This window comes from Nicotiana tomentosiformis, chromosome 5 (assembly GCF_000390325.3).
Source record: "Nicotiana tomentosiformis chromosome 5, ASM39032v3, whole genome shotgun sequence".
In the NCBI taxonomy this organism is placed as follows: domain Eukaryota; kingdom Viridiplantae; phylum Streptophyta; class Magnoliopsida; order Solanales; family Solanaceae; genus Nicotiana; species Nicotiana tomentosiformis.
The window spans coordinates 138,446,743-138,471,688 of record NC_090816.1 but is presented as its reverse complement, the minus strand read 5'-3'; the positions used below and the strand labels follow the sequence as shown (position 1 = coordinate 138,471,688).

General features: G+C 38.7%; 1 long non-coding RNA gene across 3 annotated transcripts; it reads right to left on the bottom strand.

Moving 5' to 3' along the window:
• On the bottom strand, window positions 1-2,683 carry LOC104104994 (uncharacterized). Of its 3 annotated transcripts, none has more exons than XR_004509359.2 (4): window positions 2,270-2,683; window positions 2,096-2,184; window positions 1,931-1,993; window positions 1-74 (listed from the first exon to the last, which is right to left on the bottom strand). It is a non-coding gene; the product is annotated as an uncharacterized lncRNA (long non-coding RNA). The 3 variants fall into 3 exon arrangements; XR_004509357.2 differs by lacking the exon at window positions 1-74 and adding an exon at window positions 588-1,021 and having other exon boundaries at window positions 1,100-1,989; window positions 2,270-2,681; XR_004509352.2 differs by lacking the exon at window positions 1-74 and adding an exon at window positions 588-1,021 and having other exon boundaries at window positions 1,100-1,993; window positions 2,270-2,680.
• Between the last annotated feature and the right edge of the window lie 22,263 nt (window positions 2,684-24,946).

The following is a 24,946-nucleotide window of genomic DNA, read 5'->3' as shown; positions in this document are numbered from 1 at the left end:
CCAAATAAAACTTTCCATACTGTACTATGCACAAATGATAAAATACCGAGAAGTCGTGTCTCTCTTCTGTTTCCCTGCAGCATTATGAAGATTTTAGAACCATTACTACATCAATATAAAAAATGAAACTCATCAAACTATTATTCAAATAACCATCATTTTGCTTGCTTAAACATTAAAAAATTGAAGTGGCCTGACATTCTTCAGCAAGAATATATAGCTGTGGGAGCACCATTGAAGCTAAGCCACTAGGTTTCCTTTTTACCTTACGTTCTAAACTTTTTTTTTATGAGTAAACCTCAAATTCTGAACTTTTCCATAGGCGATGCAGTTAGAATAAACGGAAAAGGGCCTAAAATGCCCCTTTACTATATGAAATAGGATAGGCTAGCCCTCCGTTAAAAGTTGGTTTCTATTCTGCCCTTGCCGTCAACAAATGGGCTCGTATATGCCCTCCATCACTAACGGACATATATGAGTTGGTTATAATAGTCATTTCTCAAATACTTCACAACTCCATATCAGTTTACTTAGACATTTATTTGACAACACCAAACTAATTATCATAGTAAATAAACTCAGTCATAGACACAACAAATGAACGGTAATGACTTCATTAAATCCTTGTACAAAAATATAATGCTTCATTACATAATAAAAGACAATAATTAAGCCACAATAACACTAACATTACATATCATTTCCCACTGATCCAAAGAACATAACAAAACATCCCAATATCACACACATGAAAATCCACATCTTCCGAAATTTAGCATCAAGCACAACTGAGTACTCTAAATCGGTCACTTTCTTCATTAGAACATTTATTTCCAATTCCAAGGCTTCTATTCCTCCATGATCGACGAGCATCATAACATTCTCAAGATCAAATTTTCCTTTGGAGAGCATTTCTTTCACGGATTAGAGCTTCCTTTTCCTTCTTTAAACTGCATATGAGATTTGAAACTCTAGGAGGAAGCTCTACATCTTGCCATTCCCAATAGGAATATTTTTCATCCTAAAAACCAAAAATAAATAAAATAAATTTACAAGCAAATCGGAATAATTAAAAGATCCCATCAAAATATTTACTTACCTCATGCTGCGGGCACTTGAAAAACTTTCTCCCAGCATTTAAAGGAGTCCATGCCATGAAATAATTGGCAGCAAGTCCGCAATGACACCTCCTATTCGACCCATTTGAGCTACTAGAACATTCCGACATTGTCTTTTGTTGTCTTTTGTTATGATTCAACCCCTTTGAGCTACTAGGATTTAATGAAGTCATTGCCTTTCATTTGAATGCTTGTGTCTATGACTTAGTTTATTTGTTGTGATAATTAGTTTGGTGTTGTCAAATAGGTGTCTAAGTAAACTGATATGGAGTTGTGAAGTGTTTGAGAAATGACTATTATAACTGACTCATATATGCCCATGTACAATTCGAACTAGGTCTAACTCGCTCTCACATATATTCCACGTGGCTTTATGAGTCTCCCGTTAGTGATGGAGGGCATATACGAGCCCATTTGTTGACGGCAATGGCAGAATAGAGACCAACTTTTAACGAAGGGCTAGCCTGTCCTATTTCATATAGTAAATGGGCATTTTAGGCCCTTTTCCGTAGAATAAAATATGTGCTTAACAGAACATATTCTCATTTCTTTTAGAGACCTAGTCATGGGTGACAAGATAAATTCACCATAGTCAAGCTGTTTTTCAGTGCATTGTTTTGAAGAAGCCATTTCAGCGAAAGAGTATGAAGGATAGTTGCATACAGATATGTTGGGAAAGTGATCAGCTGTAATATTTGTTGTTCTTTTCATTCCAAGCTAATAAGAGGCCATATCTCTTGCTCGCTCCCATTCCTAAACCATTTAATTCCCCCCAATCAAGATTAAAAGCAGCAGGTCAGGAATTACAGTACCTTTTACCTGTGGCAGAGGAGTTCTAGAATCCGTGCTCCAACAGCATAGCCAGCGCCCTCTAACTTTTTTTTTTTTTTTAATGTTTTAAAAGGAGAAGGGCAAACATTTAGGAATTAAGAGAAAAGTAGTAATGGGAGCAGTAGAAAGAGCGATTGGGTGGGTACCTAGTCTCCAATTAAGTAATATTGTCAACTTGGGTTTGATTGTACTGAACAATCTCAGAAAACAAGAATGCAAAACCACTCAAATTCACCTGCAAAGAATCAAATCACTTCTCTACAAACAAACTACTTTTAGTGAAAGAAAACTTTATTGCTCAAAGATGTAAGGAAGGGTACCTCTTGCTTGCCCTTGCTGAGGGATCTGTCGAGGACGTTTGTGTACTGCTTCATTTTTCCGCCCTAGATCGATTCAACCCAACACCGATTTACTTCACAAATAGCGAAGGTGGAGTGGGAAAAAGTCTATACATCATTTCAGAAAGCAGATTATAAATTGCTCAATTTATACGTCACATTCGTTAATGGCGACTTATAAATCATTGCTCAAATGCCACATAAATTGTAACAGCTGAATGCAGACATATAATCGCAACAGATAATAAATCGGAGCTAGCAATCAAAGAATGTGACTTATAAATCACATTTGTTGAAATAATGTAAATTTGTATTACGACTATAAATCACGTCAGTCGACTTATAAATCAATTGATTGAATGCAAGATATACATTGGTCGAATGCAACTATAAATCATGTTAAGCAATGCGACTCGTAAATCACATATTCAACCTCGACTTATAAATCACATTGAATACAGACATATAAATTGCATTGGTGATTGCGCTTATCAATTGCATTGACCGAATGCCACTTAGACATCACATTAGTTGAATATGCATTACATAAGTCGTATTAGTCTAATGCAACTTAAAAATCGCTTTACGTGAATGTATTTTATAAATCGTTTTTACATAAATGCATTTTATAAATGACATACGCTATTATTGACATGGCTTGTAAATCGCATTAGGTGAATGCTACTTACAAGTCACTGTGTGAATGTGACTTTTTAATCGCGTTGCATGAATACGACTTGTAAATCGTTTGAGACGAATGCTACTTGTATTTCGCACTAGCTTAATCAACATAAATCATTTCAGACTACGGCTTATGCTATGAATTTCTTTTTATTTTTCTATTATTTTAAGGAATGGACAAGTCTTTACGGAATCTGATTAATTATTAGAAGGTAACTACTAACTAGTACATACATTATACTATAAATAAATTGCTCAAAGCTTGACTTTACGTCGTCATGAGTCACGTGACTCACGTCTAGGTAGGTATAAGCTTTTACTCTATCTTATATTTTTCATTTAAATCTGTTTCAAAAACACTACTAAAAAATTCGGGAAAAATCGACCAACCAAAAAACCGTCCAAAACGGACGGAAACTACAAAAAAAATATTTTACAACAACAACAACAACAACGACCTAGTGAAATCCCACTAGTGGGGTCTGGGGAGGATAGTGTGTACGCAGACTTTACCCCTACCCCTACCCCAAGGGAGTAGAGAAGTTGTTTTCGAAAGACCCCCGGCTCAAGAAGACGAAATTTTTTTTTAAATATTTTTTAAAAATTACATACCGACCAAAGTTGGTCGGTATATTGGTCAAACATTTGACCGCAGTGGTCAGACTTGCTTAGTCAAAGCACCTTTTTGATTACCGACCAACAATGGTCGGTAATGTGGACCCATATTTTTAAATTTTAATAATTATATTATTATTTAAAATATTTTATAAAATTTATAGAATTTGTAGTTAAGTTTATCGACCAAAGTCGGTCGGTTATTGCAGGGGAAGATTTTACCGAACTTTGGTCGGTATATGTAATTTCTGGAAAATAACCGACCAAAGTTGGTCGGTTAATAGGTCAAGCATGGTAAAACTTTTGAATCACATTAATATAAATATAATTCGTTAACACTTTATTTTGTAATACAAATAATGAATACACTAACATATACTATAACAAGCTATATATAGTTAAAGTAGTACAACGAAGTGTGTGTGTATATATATATAGGTATAGCCGCACATAAATAAGAACACGAAGCGCTAGGGCCACATGGTCGGGTTCTTTTGGGGATAGACTTGTGAAGAAGCAATAATCTAATTAGTATATATAATTGATCATCATCAAATATATCTATTTGTAAATTAATTTATCGACTTATAACTTACTTAGATGCATCAATGAATATTAAAAACAAAACGTTTTGACCTATATCGATAAATATTAAAAACAAAACGTCTCGATCTATATCGATTAATCTATGTCATGCATTATTAGTGATGAATGAATGAAATGTAGAAAAATTAATACTAAACATCTTTGACGTGTATATATGGATCACAAATTAAAGAAATGAAAGAACTTATTAGCATTAAGTAAACGAGTTAATAGGTCAAACATGGTCAAACTTTTAGATCACATTAATATCTACTATCTAAATAATATAAATGTAATATGTTAACACTTTATTTTGTAATACAAATAATGAATACACTAACATATACTATAACAAGTTATATATAGTTAAAGTAGTACAACGAAGTGTCTCTCTCTCTCTCTCTCTCTCTCTCTATCTATATATATATATATATATATATATATATATATATATATATATATATATATATATATATATATATATATATATAGGTATAGCCGCATATATATAAGAACACAAAGCGCTAGGACCATAGGGCCGGGTTCTTTTGGGGATAGACTTGTGAAGAAGCAATAATCTAATTAGTATATATAATTGATCATCATCAAATATATCTATTTGTAAATTGATTCATCGACTTATAACTTACTTAGATGCATCGATGAATATTAAAAATAAAACGTTTCGACCTATATCGATGAATATTAAAAACAAAACGTCTCGACCTATATCAATTAATCTATGTCATGCATTATTAGTGATGAATGAAATATAGAAGAATTAATACTAAACATCTTTGACATGTATATATGAATCACAAATTAAAGAAATAAAAGAAGTTATTAGCATTAAGTAAACGAGTTAATAGGTCAAACGACTAAACGTATTTAAAATAGAATAATATTGGTTTATCAATTGATAAAATTTTCATACGTAGTAATGTATGTGATTGATCATCAATTACAATATAGTGTATGTGTATGTGTGTATGTTTGTGTATATGAAATTAGTCATATACTTAATTATAACTTAGAAAATTAACTTAGATAGATACTTATAATTTATTAAAAGTAATTAGCTAATATAATTATTTATAAAGATTATGCTTATAGTTTATAATTATTTATAAACTATAAACATTTATTTTATTCACACACACACATACACACACACACACACATATATATATGTGTGTGTGTGTGTGTGAATAAAATAAATATTTATAGTTTATAATAATCTTTTTTATAGTTTATAATATTTTAAGAAATAAAAACACACAAAAAAATAATTTAGTTTTTTTTAAAAAATAACCAACCAAAGTTGGTTGGTTAATAGTCAAAATACAGTCAACGCCCGTTACTTAGTGTACCAACCAAAATTACCGACCAACGTTGGTCGGTAATTTTAATTTCAGATCCCAAATACGGGATTTTCCTCTTATTTCTCTTGCTCTCTTCTCAAAATTTTCTAACTCCTCACTCTCTTCTCCCTCACACATACAACACCCTTCCCCCTTTCCTTCTCTATTTCCCTCACACAAATCCCATTCCCCACCCCACGTCGACAATGCCCCCACATCGCCGATGCCGCTGCTACTGACTCCACTACCGTCCCTCCTTCTCCGCCTCCTAAAAATTCTAGGTTTGAATTATAACATATATTTTTTTGTATAAATTTAATATTTTGTTAATTAGTTATGAATTAGTTAATTAGTATTTAAATTGACTGTTTAACTTTGCATTTTATTGAAATCTTGGGTTTAGGTCTTGTTTTAATTGAACTGAATTAAATTGATTACATATGGTGTAAATTGAATGTTTAAGTTTGTATTGACTTGAATAGTTTAGTTAGTAATTGAATTATTAACTTTGAATTGAATTGAGTTTTTAGGATTTGTTCTTGTGAATTGAACTTTTAGGGTATAAACTGAATTTTTAGGGGTAAGTGTTGAACTTTTTGGATAGAGCTTATGTTTTGTGAGGTTAATTGAATTGTTTAGGGTATGGTTTGAATTTTTAGGATATGAATTGAACATTTAGAGGTAATGGTTGAACTTTTTGGATATGAATTGAACTTTTAGGATATAAATTGAACTTTTAGGGGGTAATGGTTGAACTTTTAGAATATGGTGTTACTCATAATTAGACAAAACAAAGTATATTTTGGGAGTTGCCTTATTGGAAGAATAATATTCTCTGACACAACCTTGATGTCATGCATATTGAGAAGAATTATTTTGACAATTTGTTCAACACAATGATGGATGTTAAAGGTAAGACAAAAGATAACCCGAAGGCTAGAATGGACTTGGAATAATATTGCAGGCGACCTGAATTATACTTGCAGACAGCAAACAATGGTAAGGTGTTCAAGCCCAAAGCAAGTTACACATTCACTTTGGAGGAAAGACGACAAATTTGTGATTGGGTTACGAAATTGAAGATGCGTGAGGGTTATGCATCGATCTAGGAAAAAAGTAGATATGGAGGTAGGGAAGTTGAGCCATTTGAAAAGTCATGACTTCCATGTTTTCATGGAGACCTTAGTGCCTATTGCATTTTACGATTTGCCTGAAAGAATCTGGAAATCCATCACATAGATTAGTTTGTTTTTCAAAGATTTGTATTCTACCACCTTAAGGGAAGAAAACCTATTTCGGATGGATCAGAACATTCGTGTAACTTGTAGTAAGATGGAAAAAATATTTTCATGTGGTTTTTTTATGTGATGGAACACCTTCCAATCCACCTTGTACACGAGGCACGACTTGGAGGGCCTGTTCAATGCAGATGAATGTATCCCTTTGAGAGGTAATATTATATGTTTGATGTAATATTCTATTTTATTTGAATGTTCTTGGCTGACATGACATTATGTAGGACAACTGAAAAATACAAATAATTTTTTAAGCAGAGGAATATGATTGAAGGATCTATATGCGAAGCCTATCTTGCAAAGAAAACTGCATATTTTAAAGAAGAAGAAGAAGAAATAGGGGGATGGAGATATGTGGGTCGAGGACCGGGCAGAGACTGCATATGTAATCTTTCAATTTTCTTTAAGTGTTATAGTTTACTTTTATAAGAATTTTTAAATACTAATTTAATTTAAAATAATGTAGGGTCGCTACCAAAGTAACGTGGAGGAATTCATTCGTGGTCAGCCAGCTGGTGAATCGGGCGAGCCAACCCAACCTTCGGACGAGGATGCTGAAAGAATATGGTTGGAGGCTGTTGGCAGTCTAGAATGGGGGAAGGTATACGGGCTTCCTACAAAAAACTTCCATCGCTACAGGTGTGGAATGCAAGGAATAAGGACTTCCTCACAGGGCGAGGAATTTAATAGGGAGAGCCTCTCGGCTATGCGGGAGATTGTGACAAAGCTTACATCCGAGCTAGAAGCGGCCAAGTAAAGAGAAAGGCTTAGAGATGCTCAATTCCTTGGTATGCAAACTCAGATTAGAACTCTCCTTTCTACTGGAGCTTTTCCGTTGCCCCGGTCTCATGATTCATTGCCAGAGGCTTGACCTCCACGTGATCATTCCTCCCATCCTCTTAGTGATCGTTCCTCCCGTCCTCCCCATGATCGTTCTTCCCGTCCTCCACAAGACCGTTCTCTATACCGTCTTGTAGATGAAAGTTCATCAGATGGTGATGATGTTGTAGAAAATACTCATTGACCAATACTTTGATATACTTTGAACTAGACTAATAGACCTAGTTTTGAATTAGATTGAACAATTTTGAACTTGTTGTAATTAGTTTTTGCTTGATTTTGGATTGTGATGTTCAATTGAACTTTAATTTGTTAGTTTTAAAGTATTAATTAGATGTTTGGTTGTTGTTGTTGTTGGATATCTGGTTGGATTTGTGGTGAATTAGGGGTTGTATGTGGTGAATTGGTGATTATTAGATATGAATTGGGGGTATTGGTATGTTATTTTTATTTGGCAGGTGGTGTAGCTACCAAAACCGTAACGACCTGACTTGTCCTTTTAAACATTTATGCCTCATTCAGCTACTTAAGGTCCCCGAGCAACTTCGTAATACGTATTATGACTTGCGTGTGCGGTCATTTGATTTTCGAAATATTCAGAATTAAATTAAAAGAACAATTCTCATTTTTGAAACTTAAATGAAAAAAGTTGACCAGAGTTTGACTTTTGAGCAAATAACTCAGGAATGGAATTTTGATGATTCTAATAGTTTCGTATGGTGATTTCGGATTAATGAGTATGTCCGGATATTTATTTTGAGGTCCGTAGCTAAATTAGGCTTGAAATGACGAAAATAGGAAGTTAAGTTTGGAAGTTTGACCAGGAGTTGACCTTTTGATATCGGGATTGAAATCCGATTCTGGAAATTGGAATAACTCTGTTATGCCATTTATGACTTATGTGCAAAATTTGAGTTCAATCGGACTTGATTTGATAGGTTTCGGGATCGAATGTAGAAGTTGGAATTTCTTAGTTTCATTAGGCTTAAATTGGGGTGTGAATCATATTTTTAGCGAAGTTTGATGTGATTTGAGGCCTCGACTAACTTCGTATGATATTTTAGGACTTATTGATATTTTTGGTTGGGGCCTCAGGGGTCTCGGGTGTGTTTCAGATAATTTTGGGCTACTTTGGATGCTGATTTTCTGATGTCTGGTGTTGTTCTTCGCATTCGCGAGGAACCTCGTGTTCGCGAAGAAGGATTTGACTTCTGGGATTTTGTTCTTCGCGTTCGAGAAGAAGGAAATCTCTGGTGCACAAGGCTAACTTTGGAAGCTTATATATCACAATCTGTAAGGAATTGGGAGATGAGCAACAAATAAAAGTTATAGCCCTTGGTGTCTAGTATTCAGAAAGTTAAACCATTTGTTATTTGGAGTTGTGTACAAAAGGTTATGACCATTATATAAGAGACTGTCTAAGAAGAGTTTGGGAATCGCGGTTGAGGAATTTGTTCATCGCGAACACGAGGGCTGGGTCGCAAACGCGAAGAAAAACCCCTGGGCAGCAGAATATAGTCCAAATTCGTCTCATTCTTCCATTTTTGGACCAAGGAAGCTCGGATGAGGCGATGTTTCGAGAGTTTTTCAAGAAAAATATTGGAGTAAGAATTCCTAACTTGATTTTGGTTAAATTACATGAATGTATTGTTGTTTTTATCACTAAATTAGTGAATTGGGTTGAAAATGGTAGAAATCCTCTAGACTTTAATTTAAGATTTGAAGGGCTATCCGTTATCGGAATTTGATAATTTTGGTATGGTTGATCTCTTATCGGAATGAGTGTTTGGATTTCGTGAAAATTCTGTCGGGTTCCGAGAGGTGGGCCCCACTCTCAAATCTACAAATCTTATTTCCAAATTTCTAAGTTCCAATCTCCGATTTGCACCTCAAAATCATGTAATCTAGTCGGATTATTCGATGATAATTCAATATTATAAAGTATAAATGATCACAAGGGACTTACCTCAAGTTTTTCTTGAAAATATATTAAAAATCGCCTATCCTCAAGCTCCAATTTGTCAAAAATGGCAAATGGGACGAAGTCCCTATTTTTATAATTCTGCCCAGACATCCTCGGTTCTGCCTTGATCTTGGCCTTCGATCCTGGCCTTCGATCTTGGCCTTCGATCGAGGTCCTCGATCCTGGTCCTCGGTCCTACCCCTCGATCCTGGTTCTCGATCCTGGCCCTCGATTATGTCTTCGACCCGGCCTTCGACCGTGACCCTCGACCCTGGGCTCGATCATGCCTTCGATCGTGGCCCTCGACTCTGGGCTCGATCATGCCTTCGAGCGTGGCCCTCGACCCTGAGCTCGATATGGGCTCGATTTCTGGGCAGAAGCAATTTCCAACAGAAGGAAATTGCAGCAGATGTTCTAGTTCAATTTTTGATCCGTTAATCATCCGAAACTCACCCGAGGCCCTCGGGACCTCAACCAAATATACCAACAAGTCCTAAAACATCATACGAACTTAGTCGAATCCTCAAATCTCCTCAAACAATGCTAAAACCATGAATTACACCTTAATTCAAGCCTAATGAACTTTGAAATTTCTAATTTCTACAAACAACTCCGGAACCTATCAAATCACGTCCGATTGACCTCAAATTTTGCACACAAGTCCTAAATGACATAACATAGGTATTCCAATTTTCAGAATCGGATTCCGACCCCGAAATCAAAAAGTCAACCCCCGGGTCAAACTTCTCAAAAATAAAACTTTCGGCATTTCAAGCCTAATTCCTCTACGGACTTTCAAATAATATTCTGGACACGCTCATAAGCCCAAAATCACCATACGAAGCTATTGGAATCATAAAAATTCAAATCCGAGGTCGTTTACACATAGGTCCATATCCGGTCCACTTTTCTAACTTAAAATTTTTAATTATGAGACTAAGTATCTCATTTTACTCCGAGTTCCTTCCGGACTCGAACCAACTAACCCGATATAACATAATATAGCTGAATAACACAAAAAGAAGTAGGAATGGGGAAAACGGGGTTATAACCTTCGAAACGACCGATCGGGTCGTTACATTTGTATGGTTGGACTCGTGGTTGGATGGGCGCTCATATTTTGTAACTTTTGTCGGGTTACAAGACGTGGGCCCCACTGATAATTTTTGAGTTAATTTCAGGTTTTCATTGGAAATTAGTATTTCCTTATGGAATTAATTACAATAATTGGTATTAACTTAATCGAATTAATTGTGGCTAGATACGAGGCTTTCGGAGACCAATTCTCGTGGCAAGGGCATAGCGGAATAAAAAATTACACGGTTTGAGGTAAATAACTATTTTAAATCTGGTCCTGAGGGTATGAAACCCCGGATTATTGTATTATGTGAGTATTTTGGAGGTGACGCACATTCTAGGTGACGGGCGTGTGGGCATGCACCGTGGGAATTGGGACTTGGTCCATTCCGTGAAACTGGAAAGTTGATTAAGCTTGTTTTTAGCTATGTGCCCTTTCTGTGCTATAGAAATTTGATAGTGAATCATGCTTAGGCTATGTGTTGGTGATGTAAAGACCCCAATGGTCGTAATACCGGTTGAACCTTCCTGCTTATTGTTACTTGTACTCAGTCATAGTATTACTTGCATATTATATCTCAGTCTATATTATTCCCTGCTGATACATTATATCATTCTGTTTTGGGTTGATCCCCCTTTATTACCGAGGGCCGTGAGACTAGAGAGGTTGATGACTGAGTGAGGCCGATGGCCTGTTTGTGAGGTATTGATACCATAGCAAGTGAGTTGTGTGTGCGGATCTTGATATGATACTATAGCACGTGAGTTGTCCGTACGAATCCAGATATTATACTATAGCACGTGAGTTGTCCGTGCAGCACGTGAGTTTTCCGTGCGGATCAAGATATTATACTATAGCATGTAAGTTGTCCGTGCGGATCTAGATACTGATTCTTTAGCACGTGAGTTGTCCGTACAACACGTGAGTTGTCCATGCGGATTATAGCGCTTGGGCTGTATGAGCCCATCCGGAGTCTGTACACCCCTAGTGAGCGCAGGTACCTACTGAGTGTGAGTATTGAGGGCTGAGAGCCGAGTGTTGAGCTATTGAGAGAGCTTGAGGGATTGTTGCCCTGAGAGGTTGCACTTGTTTCATTGTTGCTGCACTTAGATGGTTTATGTCATTGTTCTAAAATTTCTGGAAAAATATTGTATCCGGTTTTACCTGAACTTGGTAATGTGTAAATGACTTGACTTAAATTGCCGGAATTGAAACATGTCTACTTACATTGCTGAAATTACTGAAATGAACTATATTTGTATAGCTCGTCACTACCTTTCAGTTCCTTAATTATTATTGTTACTTACTGAGTTGGTTGTACTCACGCTACACCTTACACTTCATGTGCAGATCCAGATATTTTCGGTCACAGAGGACGTTGATCTCGTGCGTGGTTGAGTATTGGAGATTCACGAGGTAGCTGCCGACGTTCGCAGTCCTTGTCTCTCCTTCCTCGTTATCTTTTCTTTTTTGTATTGGTATTTTGATACAGACTCTTGTAGACATTGTTTCTTAGACTGGTTGATTAGATGCTCATGACTTGGTGACACCCGATGCTTGTTGCTATTTTTCCGCACTGTATTTTGAGTTTAACTCCTGTTTTTACGAAAACTCTGTCATGTAAAAGCTTTGACTTATCTTTTGTGAAACATTGGAAGTATTTTTGAGAATCGGCTTGCCTAGTACCATCGATAGGCGCCATCATGACAGGTTAGGATTTTGGATCGTGACACTCATATCATTTTGTTTTAGTTGTTTTTGTATTTGTATATGTATACATTTTTCTTGTAATATTTTCATTATGTGTTGTATTTTATGTTCTATAGACCATTTTGCATTTGGATTTTGTGCTACTCCGTCTCTTTTATACCACCTTTCTTCTATTTCTCTACCTAAAACTCCCGGTAATTTATTGAATAGCTTTTTTCCTAAGTCTTGATCTTATGCATTTCCACTAATAGTACAGTAATAGAAATATTCAGCTAAAATTTTCTTAATATGATGCCAACTGCTTATACTTAATTGTTCCAATGTTATTAATGCATTATTTTGTAGTATAACTAATTCACTATTTGGATCTTCTCCTGTTATTAAACTATGTATTTTATTAGTAAAATTGTAAGGATTTAGTCCCATTGCTATTAAAGCTTGAAATTCGTGTGGGAATTCTGACTTATAGGCTTCCCATAATTCTTTTGTTGATTCTCCTAAGAAGGTTTCCATGTATTTATACATTGTTTCTGCATCTGTCTCATTATAGGTTTTTATATAATCTGCTACTACTATACCTTTCCAAAGGTCTATTAGTGAGTTCCACCTTTGTGGGTCATGAGCTACTATATTAAATATGTTACCCTAACTTCCTCCTTCTTGTAATTGAATTGGTTCTTCTATAGGCATTTGTTTTCCTGCTGGTTTTATATTTTCTATGTCTATTTCTTGTGCTATTCTATATACTCTTCTTCTAGGTACATTTCATGTGCAAGTATCTATTGTATGTTGTTGAGTTGTCCTTTCAAATGGACTAGGACTGGAACTGGTTGATTCCATTAATTCTTTTTGACTTATAAAGGAGTCTGTTTCTTTATTATCATAACTATCTTGAAGTTCTTCTAAAATTCTTTCAAAATTTTCTAATTTCTCTTGTGAGACTATTTATTTTCTATATCCCCAATTATCTATTCTTAATTCACAATTCTTAAAGTGTTCTTCTGTTTCTTTTAAAATTAAATTTCCTAATTTACATCCTTTACATTGAAAAGTTTTATTTTTATTTTTCTTTGTGAGTTCTCTTGCCTTTTCTAAGGCTAAGTCTACTTCAAAATCATTTTGTATTATTTCTACATTCATAAATTCAGTATTTTCTACTGTACATTCTGTTTCATCGTCTAATTTTTTTTTTATTAGTATAATTACAATCTGTAAATCTAATTGATATTTCTCCTCTAGCATATGTATACATTAAGTGAGAATATGGTTTTAGTATTTTTGGTTTTGCAAATTCTTTTAATTTCCATTCTAATCGTGCATATTCTTCTCGATTTATTTTTTTAGGCTTTATTAATTTTATTCCCTTATTTCCCAGTACTTCTACTACATCATCTATTTTAATTTTAAATCTTATATTGCTATTGGTTTTTATTTTTCTTATGAATCCTACACATATCAATAAATTATTCACACACCTCACCATGGCCTCAGTTAAACATGTTTGCCCATTTTAACGCCTTTGTGGCTATATTTTGGGCTTTTAACTGATTTTCCCTAGGAATTTACAGGTTAATCCATGAGAGTTATTAAGAAATTAGAAATATAATCATATACTTAGAGCGATTTTTTAATTATTTACAAACTAGCAACTAAAAATTTAAACATATAATATAAAACTTAAAGACATAATAAAAATAGAGCGGGGTAATAAACAGTAACATAATTTCTAAAAAATATTAACTTACATGTTAACAGGAGAGAGGTTTCTCTTTTGGTAAACCCGAAAGACTTTTACTGGACTTGAAATTAAACACTTGCACACTGAACATTGGATTTATTTATCTTACAAACTTGATATAACGACCCGGCTGGTCGTTTTGAGTATATTGGCCCTGATCCCCTATTTACTGCTTCCCCCATATGTTTTTCTACTTATGTGACTTGCCGGGAGGTTTTGTTGTGATTTCGGAGTGATTTGGGACACTTAGTCCCTAAAACAGAAGCTTAAGTCTTAGGATTTTGACAGTAGTTGAAACTGTGAAGACGACTCCGAAATGGAGTTTTATCAGTTCCGTTAGCTACATTGGGTAATTTTGGGATTAGGAGCATATCCGGAATGTGAATTGAAGGTCTGTAGCTGATTTAGACTTGAAATGGCGAAAGTCGAATTTTTGGGAAATTTGACCGGAAATGGACTTTTTGATATCGGGGTCAGATTCTAATTTTTGAAAGTTGTAGTAGGTCTGTAATGTCAATTATGACTTGTGTGAAAAATTTGAGGTCAATCGGACGTGGTTTGGTATGTTTCGGCATCGGTTGTAGAAGTTTGAAGTTTCAAAGTTCATTAAGTTAAATTGGAGGGTGATTCGTGTTTTTAGCATTGTTTGATGTGATTTGAGGACTCAACTAAGTTCGTATGGTGTTATAGGACTAGTTGGTATGTATGGTTGAGGTCTCGGGGGCCTCGGGTGAGTTTCTGATGCTTAACGGATCATTTGGAAATGTATTGGATTGGCTAAAGTTGTTGCACCTGGTATGATCGCACCTGCGTACTTTGGGCCGCAGGTGAGACCCCGTAGAAGTGGCCATCGAGCTGCAGAAGCGATTATGGGACTGACCAGCTGGGATCACAGATGCGGTCAGAGTCTCGCAGAAGTGGACTCGCATGAGCGGAAGAAGGAATGCAGAAGCGGGCGCGAAGAAACGGCCCTATATCGCAGAAGCGATTTTTGAGTGCTTAAGTTAAGTCCTCACCTGCGATGGTTTTTCCGCAGGTGCGGAACCACAGATCGGTGAATCCTTCGCAGAAGAGAAATAGCTGGGCAGAACACTTAAATGCGAGGGTTCGCGATTTTTGCTTATTTTAGACATTTTGAGCTCGGTTTTGGCAATTCTTGAGAGCATTGTTTGAGGGATTTCTTGAGGTAAGTCTCTTGGGCTTATTTTTTATCAATAATCTTGTTTCCCCATTGATTTTTCCACCTAGATTATGTGTGTTTAAGGTGGAATGTAGAAGTTTGAGACTAGGGATTTGGAGAGTGTAATTTTGGGATTTGAGTGGCGACTTGGTATCGGATTTTGGTAATTTTAGTATGGGTGGACTCGTGGTTGAATGGGTGTTCATATTTTGTGACTTTTACCCGATTTTGAGATATGGGACCAGGTCAACTTTTCAGGACGATTTTCGTAATTCTTGCTAAAGTCTTGATTTCATTAATTAGATTAGTCTATTATAGTTGTATTTATGATATGTAATTGTTTTGGCTAGATTTGGGCCATTCGGAGTCGGATAATCAAGAAAAGGGCATTCTTACTAATTGATTGAGCTTGGTTCGAGGTAAGTGACTTACCTAACCTTGTGTGAGGAAAATCCCCTTAGGATTTAGTACTGATGTGGTATGCGAGCACAGTGTACGTGAGGTGACGAGTGCGTACACGGGATATTTGTTGTAAAACCCAATTTTTACTGAGTAGTAACCTGTTTTCATCTTAATTTATTTATACCAGCATGTGTAGTTATCATGTTTAACCTAATATGGCATGTCTTCGTGCTTTAACTGCTTATTTAGACTCTGTGCAACATGCCTAGTTGATTTTCCTGCTTCTCCTTGATTTTTATCAGTCTTAACTGTTGAATTCTTGTTGTTAACTATTGTATTTGTCGGTTGAGTTATGTGTTTATTTTTTAGACTACGAGGCGGTACCTCGGGAGTTCTCCCTGCATATTTACTTTTGAGACTACGAGGCGGTACCTCGGGAGTTCTCCCTACATATTTACTTTTGAGACTACGAGGCGGTACCTCGGGAGTTCTCCCTGCATATTTACTTTTGAGACTACGAGGCGGTACCTCGAGAGTTCTCCCTGTATATTTACTTTTTAGACTACGAGGCGGTACCTTGGGAGTTCGCCCTGCACATTTACGTTTGAGGCTACGAGGCGATACCTCGGGAGATCTCTTTGCATAATTACTTTGAGACTACGAGACGATATCTCGGGAGATCCCCTGTTGTTTAACCTTGTATGTTGTACTGCTATTTTGCTGTGTTTTCCTTTTTGTTAATTCCAGTCTCCCATTATACTGTTACATTCTTATTATATACCAGTGGGACTGACCTGACCTCGTCACTACTCGACCGATGTTAGGCTTGACACTTACTGGGTACCGTTGTGGTGTAATCATGCTACTCTTCTATTCATATTTTGTGTGTAGATCCAGGTGCTTCTTATCAGTCCCACTATTAGCTGAGAGTGTATGCTGCTCTTATGTTGTGTAGATCCAGGTGCTTCAAGGTACATATGCCGCGTCTGCAGATCTCGGAGTCCCCCTCTATTCTCTCCTATGTCATTTACCTTCTGTATTTCCTTTATTAGACTCTGGTGTATAGAAATTCTAGTTTCCTTCTGTAGCTTGTGACTTATGATGTTTCGGGTTTTGAGAATACTATGTATTACTGGAGTGTTGGTTATAGTGCATGCCGAGCGGCATTGTTACCATTTATTTAGTTATCCGTTGCAGTAGTTGTTAAGTTTTACTTCATTTTTGTTATTTTCGCATTTTGTTAGGCTTACCTAGTCGTATAGACTAGGTGCCGTCACGATATCTTATGGGGGGAGAATTGGGTCGTGAAAAGTTGGTATCAGAGCTCTAGGTTCATAGGTGTCGTGAGTCACAAGCCAGTTTATTAGAGTCTCGTGGATTAGTAAGGAAATGTCTGTACTAATCTTCGGGAGGCTATGGAACTGTTAGGAAAGCTACACTTCTTTGATTCTTTGTCGTGCGAAAATTCTTGACTTTAAAATTCTAAACTTATGTATTCTATTATCTCACATATGGTGAGAACATGTACAGGGGATCTGATGACCAGGAACTTGCGCCCCCTGCTAGAGTCGTGAGAGGTCGGGGTCGGGATAGAGGCCGAGGACGTTTACACAGTGCAGCCAGAGCATCCGCACGAGCTGCCACAGAGGAGCACCCAGTAACTCCGGCTGGAGGGCAAACACCTGAGATACTTGTTGTTCCACCAACCCTCCAGGAGACTCTATCCCAGTTTATGAGCATGTTCATCACCTTAGCTCAGGTTGGATTGATTCCATTTGCTCATGCCACATCTCAGGCCAGGGGAGAGGCGCAAACTCCCGTCGCCGGTACTCCAGAGTGGCGGGTTCAGGTCGACCAGGTTCCAGAGATTATACCAATGCAGTCGGTAGCTCCAGCTCAGCCCGAGTTTAGGGCAGCAGTTTCTGAGGCGGAGCAGCTCAAACTTGAGAGGTACAAGAAGTAGAACCCTCCTACCTTCAGTGGATTGGCGTCAGAAGATGCCCAGGGTTTTCTGGAAGAGTGTCACCATATTCTCCGTACTATGAGTGTAGCGAAGTCGAGTGGGGTTTCTTTTACTACATTCCATCTTAAAGGAGAAGCCTATCAGTGGTGGCGTGCTTATGAGTTGGGTAGTCCGGCTGAGGCAGCTTCACTTACATGGACCCAGTTTTCAGACATGTTCTTGAGTGACTATGTTCCCCAGAGCCTCAGAGACACATGGCGTACGAAGTTTGAGCAGTTGCGCCAGGGTTCTATGACTATGTCAAAGTATGCAGTTCACTTCAGCGATTTGGCCCGACATGCACTAGCCTTGATTGCTACGGTTTGAGAGAGGGTTCATCGGTTTATTGAGGGACTCCACTCCAGTATCAGGCTTACCATGGCCCGAGAGTTGGAGGTGGATATTTATTACTAACAGGTTGTGATTATTGCTAGGAGATTGGGGGGTATGCTTGCTCGGGAGAGAGAGGAGAGAGAAGCTAAGAGGTCTCAAGAGTTTGGCACTTATAGTGGTACTCGTGCCCTAGCTGCAGTTTGTCGTGGTAGGGGTTATGTGAGTCGCCCCATCCATTCAGCACTTCTAGTCGCAGTGGTATTCCGGCCCATTTTAGGCCCCAGGAACCTTATTATGCACCGCCAGTATCTAGTGCACCTCCTGCACAGGGTGCTTTTAGCAGTTGGTCTAGCAGACCTGGCTCGAGCCAGTCACAACAGCCACGCCCTCCGAGAGCTTGTTTTGAGTGTGGTGACACTCGCCATATGGTGAGGGATTGCCCCAGACTTAGGAGGGGTGAACCTCCATAGACTTCTCAGGCATTGCGTGCTCCACCGGGTCCTCAGGCTATAATTACAGCACCAGCTACCGCCCCACCTGCTCAGCCAGCTCGAGGTGGAGGTCGGGGAGGTCGATGTCGCCCTAGAGAGGGAGGCCAGGCCAGATATTATGCTCTTCATGCTCGTACAAAGGTAGTTTCTTTCGACTCTGTCATTACAAGTATTGTTCTAGTATATCATAGAGATGCATCGGTTTTATTTGATCCAGGCTCCACTTATTCCTATGTGTCCTCTTATTTTGCCCCGTATTTGGGCATATCTCGTAATTCTTTGAGTTCTCTTGTTTATGTGTCTACACCTGTGGGAGATTCTCTTATTGTGGACAGTGTGTATCGGTCGTGTTTGGTTGTTCTTAGTGGTTTAAAGACCAGAGCTGATTTATTATTGCTCAGTATAGTAGACTTTGATATTATTTTGGGCATGGATTGGTTGTCGCCCCATTATGCTATTCTTCATTGTCATGCTAAGACCGTGACGTTGGCTATGCTAGGATTACCGCGATTAGAATGGAGAGGTACCTTAGAGTATACTCCCAGCAGAGTTATTTCATTTTTTAAGGCTCAACGAATGGTTGAGAAGGGGTGTGACGCGTATCTAGCTTATGTGAGAGATGTCAGTATTGATACCCCTATAGTTGAGTCAGTCCCAGTAGTGAGGGATTTTCCAGATGTATTTCCAGTTGATCTTCTGGGCATGCCACCCGACAGAAATATTGACTTTGGCATTGATTTGTTGTCGGGCACTCAATCCATCTCTATTCCTCCATATCGTATGGCTCCTCCTAAGTTGAAGGAGTTAAAGGAGCAGTTACAGGAGTTGCTTGATAAGGGCTTCATTCGCTCCAGTGTGTCACCTTGGGGTGCTCCTGTCTTATTTGTGAAGAAGAAGGATGGTTCTATGCGGATGTGTATTGATTACCGCCAGTTGAACAAAGTCACAGTGAAGAACATGTATCCATTGCCTCGTATTGATGACCTATTTGATCAGTTACAAGGTGCCAGAGTGTTTTTCAAGATTGACTTACATTTAGGCTATCATCAGTTGAATATTCGGGAGCCAGATATCCCGAAGACTGCTTTCAAGACTTGGTATGGTCACTACGAGTTTTTTCTGATGTCATTTGGGCAAACCAACGCCCCAACAACATTTATGCACTTGATGCACAATGTGTTACGGCCCTATCTTGATTCATTCATCATTGTTTTTAATGACGACATTCTGGTGTACTCCCGGACGGCTGGACTAGAGAGGATCATGAGCAGCACCTGAGGACTGCGCTTTGGACATTGAGAGAAAAGAAGTTATATGCAAAATTTTCAAAGTGTGAGTTTTGGCTAGACTTAGTGGCATTTTTGGGTCATATAGTATCGAGAGATGGGATCCAGGTGGATCCGAAGAAGGTTAAAGCAGTGCATAGTTGGCCCAGACTGTCCTCAGCTACGGAGATCCGGAGTTTTCTTGATTTGGCGGGGTATTGCCGTCGATTTGTAGAGGGACCAGGCTGACCCAAAAGGGTGCTCCGTTCAGGTGGATAGATGAGTGTGAGGAGAGCTTTCAGAAGCTCAAGACAGCTTTGACTACAGCCCCAGTAATGGTATTACCTACAGGTTCGAGGTCTTATATTATATATTGTGATGCGTCGCGAATTGGTATCGGCGCGGTGTTGATGCACGACGGTAGGGTAATTGCCTACGCGTCCAGTTAGCTAGCTGAAGGTGCATGAAAAGAACTATCATGTCCACGACCTTGAGTTAGCAGCTATTGTTCATGCCTTGAAGATTTGGCGGCACTATTTATACGGTATCCCTTGTGAGATCTACACCGATCACTGGAGTTTGCAGTATTTGTTCAAACAGAAGGATCTTAACTTGCGTCAGTGGAGGTGGTTGGAGCTGCTTAAGGATTATGCTATCACCATTTTGTACCATCCCGGGAAGGCCAATGTGGTGGCCGATGCCTTAAGTCGTCGGGCGGAGAGTTTGGGGAGCTTAGCATATCTACTAGCAGTAGAGAGGCCATTGGCGTTGTATGTTCAGGCCTTAGCCAACTAGTTTGTTAGATTGGATATTTCAGAGCCGAGTCGAGTATTGGCTTGTGTGGTCTCTTGGTCTTCTCTTTATGATCGTATCAGGGAGTGTAAGTATGATGACCCTCATATGCTTGTCCTTAAGGACACGGTGATGCTAAGGAGGTCACTATTGGAGATGATGGTTCACTGATGATGCAGGGCAAGCTATGTGTGCCCAATGTAGATGGTTTGCGTGAGTTGATTCTCCAGGAGGCTAATAGTTCACGGTACTTCATTCACCCAGGTGCCGCGAAGATGTATCAGGACTTGAGACAGTATTACTGGCGGAGAAGAATGAAGAAGGACATAGTGGAATATATAGCTCGGTGTCTGAATTGTCATCGGGTAAAGTATGAGCATCAGCGGCCAAGAGGATTGCTTCAGAAGTTAGAGATTCCGGAGTGGAAATGGGAGCAGATCACTATGGATTTCGTTGTTAGGCTTCTACGGACTCAGCGGAAGTTTGATGCAGTTTGGGTGATTGTGGATAGGCTGACCAAGTCAGATCATTTCATTCCTGTGATGACTACCTATTCTTCCGAGCAGTTGGCTCAAAGTTATATCCGCGAGATTATCAGGCTTTATGGTGTACCGGTATCTATCATCTCTGACCGGGGTACGCAGTTTACATCACGTTCTTGAGGGTTGTACAACAGGAGTTGGGTACTTGGGTTGAGTTGAGCACAACATTTCACCCTCAGATGGACGAACAGTTTGAGTGCACTATTCAGATATTAGAGGATATGCTTCGTGCGTGTGTGATTGATTTTGGGGGTACTTAGAATCAGTTCTTGCCACTTGCGGAGTTTGCCTACAACAACAGTTATCAGTCGAGCATCCATATGGCGTCGTATGAGGCTTTGTATGGTAGATGATGCTGGTCTCCAGTGGGTTGGTTCAAGTCGGGCAAGGCTAGGCTTTTGGGTACAGGATGCCTTGGAGAAAGTTAAATTAATTCAGGATCGACTTCGTACAGCCCAGTCCAGGCAAAGGAGTTATGCGGATCGAAAGGTTCGTGATGTTGCATTCATGGTTGGGGAGCGTGTCTTGCTCCAGGTTTTGCCCATGAAGGGTGTTATGAGATTCGGAAAGAAGGGCAAGTTGAGACCTAGGTATATCGGACCTTTCGATATTCTTGAGAGGGTTGGAGATGTGGCTTATAGACTTGCACTACCACCTAGTCTCTCTGCAATTCATCCAGTATTCTATATTTCCATGCTCTAAAAGCATCACAGCGATCCGTCCCATGTGTTGGATTTCAGCTCAGTCCGGTTGGACAAGGATTTATCTTATGTTGAGGAGTCGGTGGCTATTTTGGACAGGCAGATTCGAAAGTTGAGGTCGAAGAACATTGCTTCCGTGAAGGTTCATTGGAGGGGTCAGCCAGTCGAGGAGGCAACTTGGAAGACCTAACATGATATGCGTAGCCGCTATCCTCATCTTTTCACCACTTCAGGTATGTCTCTATGCTCGTTCGAGGACGAACGATTGTTTTAAGAGGGAGAAGATGTAATGACCAGGCCAGTCATTTTGAGTGTATTAGCCCTGATCCCCTATTTACTGCTTCCCCTGTATCTTTTTCTGTTTATGTGACTTGCTGGGAGGTTTTGTTGTAGTTTTGGAGTGATTTGGGACACTTAGTCCCTAAAACGAAAGCTTAAGTCTTAGGATTTTGACCGTAGTTGGAACTGTATGAAAACGTCTCCGGAATGGAGTTTCGTCAGTTTCGTTAGCTCCGTTGGGTGATTTTAGACTTAGGAGCGCATCCGGAATTTGAATTGGAAGTCTGTAGCTCATTTAGGCTTGAAATGGCGAAAGTCAAATTTTTGAAAAGTTTAACCGGAAATGGACTTTTTGATATCGAGGTCGGATTCCGGTTTTCGGAAGTTGGAGTAGGTATGTAATGTCAATTATGACTTGTGTGAAAAATTTGAGGTCAATCGGACCTGGTTTGGTATGTTTCGGCATCGGTTGTAGAAGTTTGAAGTTTCAAAGTTCATTAAGTTGAATTGGAGGGTGATTCGTGTTTATAGCGTTGTTTGATATGATTTGAGGACTCGACTAAGTTTGTATGGTGTTATAAGACTGGTTGGTATGTTTGGTTGAGGTCCCGGGGGTCCCGAGTGAGTTTTGGATGCTTAACGGATCATTTGGAAATGTGCTGGATTGGCTGAAGTTATTGCACCTTGTGTGATCGCACCTGCGCACTTTGGGTCGCAGGTGCGACCCCACAGAAGTGGCCATCGAGTCGCAAAAGCGATTATGGGCTTGCCCAATTGGGACGCAAATGCGGTCAGAGTCTCGCATAAGCGGACTCGCAGGAGCGGAAGAAGGAACGCAGAAGCAGGTGCGCAGAAGCGGCCCTTGATCGCATAAGCGATTTTTGAGGACTTAAGTTAAGTCCGCACCTATGATGGTTTTTCCGGAGGTGCGGAACCGCAGATGCGGTGATTCCCTCGCAGAAGCGAAATAGCTGGGCAGAACACTTAAATGCGAGGGTTCGTGATTTTTGCTCATTTTAGACATTTTGAGCTCGATTTTAGCGATTCTTGAGAGCATTTTTCAAGGGATTTCTTGAGATAAGTTTCTTATGCTTATTTTTTATCAATAATCTTGTTTCCATGTTGATTTTCCCACCTAGATTATATGTGTTTAAGGTGGAATGTGGGAGTTTGAGGCTAGGGATTTGGAGAGTGTAATTTGGGAATTTGAGTGGCGACTTGGTGTCGGATTTTGGTAATTTTAGTATGGGTGGACTCGTGGTTGAATAGGTGTTCGTATTTTGTGACTTTTACCTGATTCCGAGACATGGGACCGGGTCGACTTTTCAGGACGATTTTTAAAATTCTTGTTAAAGTCTTGATTTCATTAATTAGATTAGTCTATTATAGTTGTATTTATGATATGTAATTATTTTTGGCTAGATTTGGGCCATTCGGAGTCAGATAATCGAGGAAAGGGCATTCTTACTGATTGATTGAGCTTGGTTCGAGGTAAGTGGCTTGCCTAATCTTGTGTGGGGAAAATCTCCTTAGGATTTGGTACTGATGTGATATGTGAGCGTCGTGTACGTGAGGTGACGAGTGCGTACACGGGCTATTTATTGTAAAACCCGATTTTACTTAGTAGTAACCTGTTTCCATCTTAATTGAGTTATACCAGCATGTGTAGTTATCTTGTTTAGCCTAATATCGCATGTCTACGTGCTTTAATTGCTTATTTGGACTATATGTAGCATGCCTAGTTGATTTTCTTGCTTCTTCTTGATCTTTATCAGCCTTAAGTATAGAATTCTTGTTGTTAATTGTTGTATTTGTCGGTTGAGTTGTGTGTTAACTTTTGAGACTACGAAGCGGTATCTCGGAAGTTCTCCCTGCATATTTATTTCTTGAGACTACGAGGCGGTACCTCGGGAGTTCTCCCTGCACATTTACTTTTGAAACTACGAGGTGGTACCTCGGGAGTTCTCCCTGCATATTTACTTTTGAGACTACGAGTCGGTACCTTAGAAGTCTAGAGATGGTTTCCTTATGAAAAATATTTTTTTTGAAAAATAACTCGAATGTTTTAAAGAACATATTTAAAATGAAATAAAGAGTGGCGTTGAATGTTTTTTTTTTCTTCTTGGTAAATGAGTGACGTTCAATGTTTCCATTTAAATAGGTTCAACAAATTAATAAAGTATCCTTATTTACCCTTACAAACTTGTTAACCATATATGCATATATCTCTACTTGGTTTCATTGTGTTTCTTTGTAATCGTCACTGCTATATATTATGAAAATTGAAATAGGACCGATAGAGGGGAGCCTTGGCGTAACTAGTAAAGTTGTTGTCATGTGACCTGGAGGTCATAAGTTCAAGCTGTGGAAACGGCCTCTTGTAGAAATGCAGGGTAAGACTATGTACAATAGACTCTTGTGGTCCGGCCCTTCCCCGGATCCCACGCATAACGGAAGCTTAGTGCACCGGGCAACCCTTTTTTTTTAAAATAGGACTGATAATGAAATCGGGACCATGTGAAAGTGTAAGGAAAGAACGAACGAACATTAGTTTTTAAACCATGTGATATAGTCATTCTTACTATAGAAAGCGATCTGAGAATACAGGTCCACCCTGGAGAAATAATTTGACAAATTTATATAAACTACCCAGGAGAACTCTTGTTACCAAAATATATTCAAGAACATTCAAAAATTGTGACTCTTTGACTTGGAATTCGAATTCCCTCAACCATTTCAAGGAACATCAGTACTCTCTACAGAAAGCCATCTAATTCGAAGAGATTCACTTACACCTATCATGACA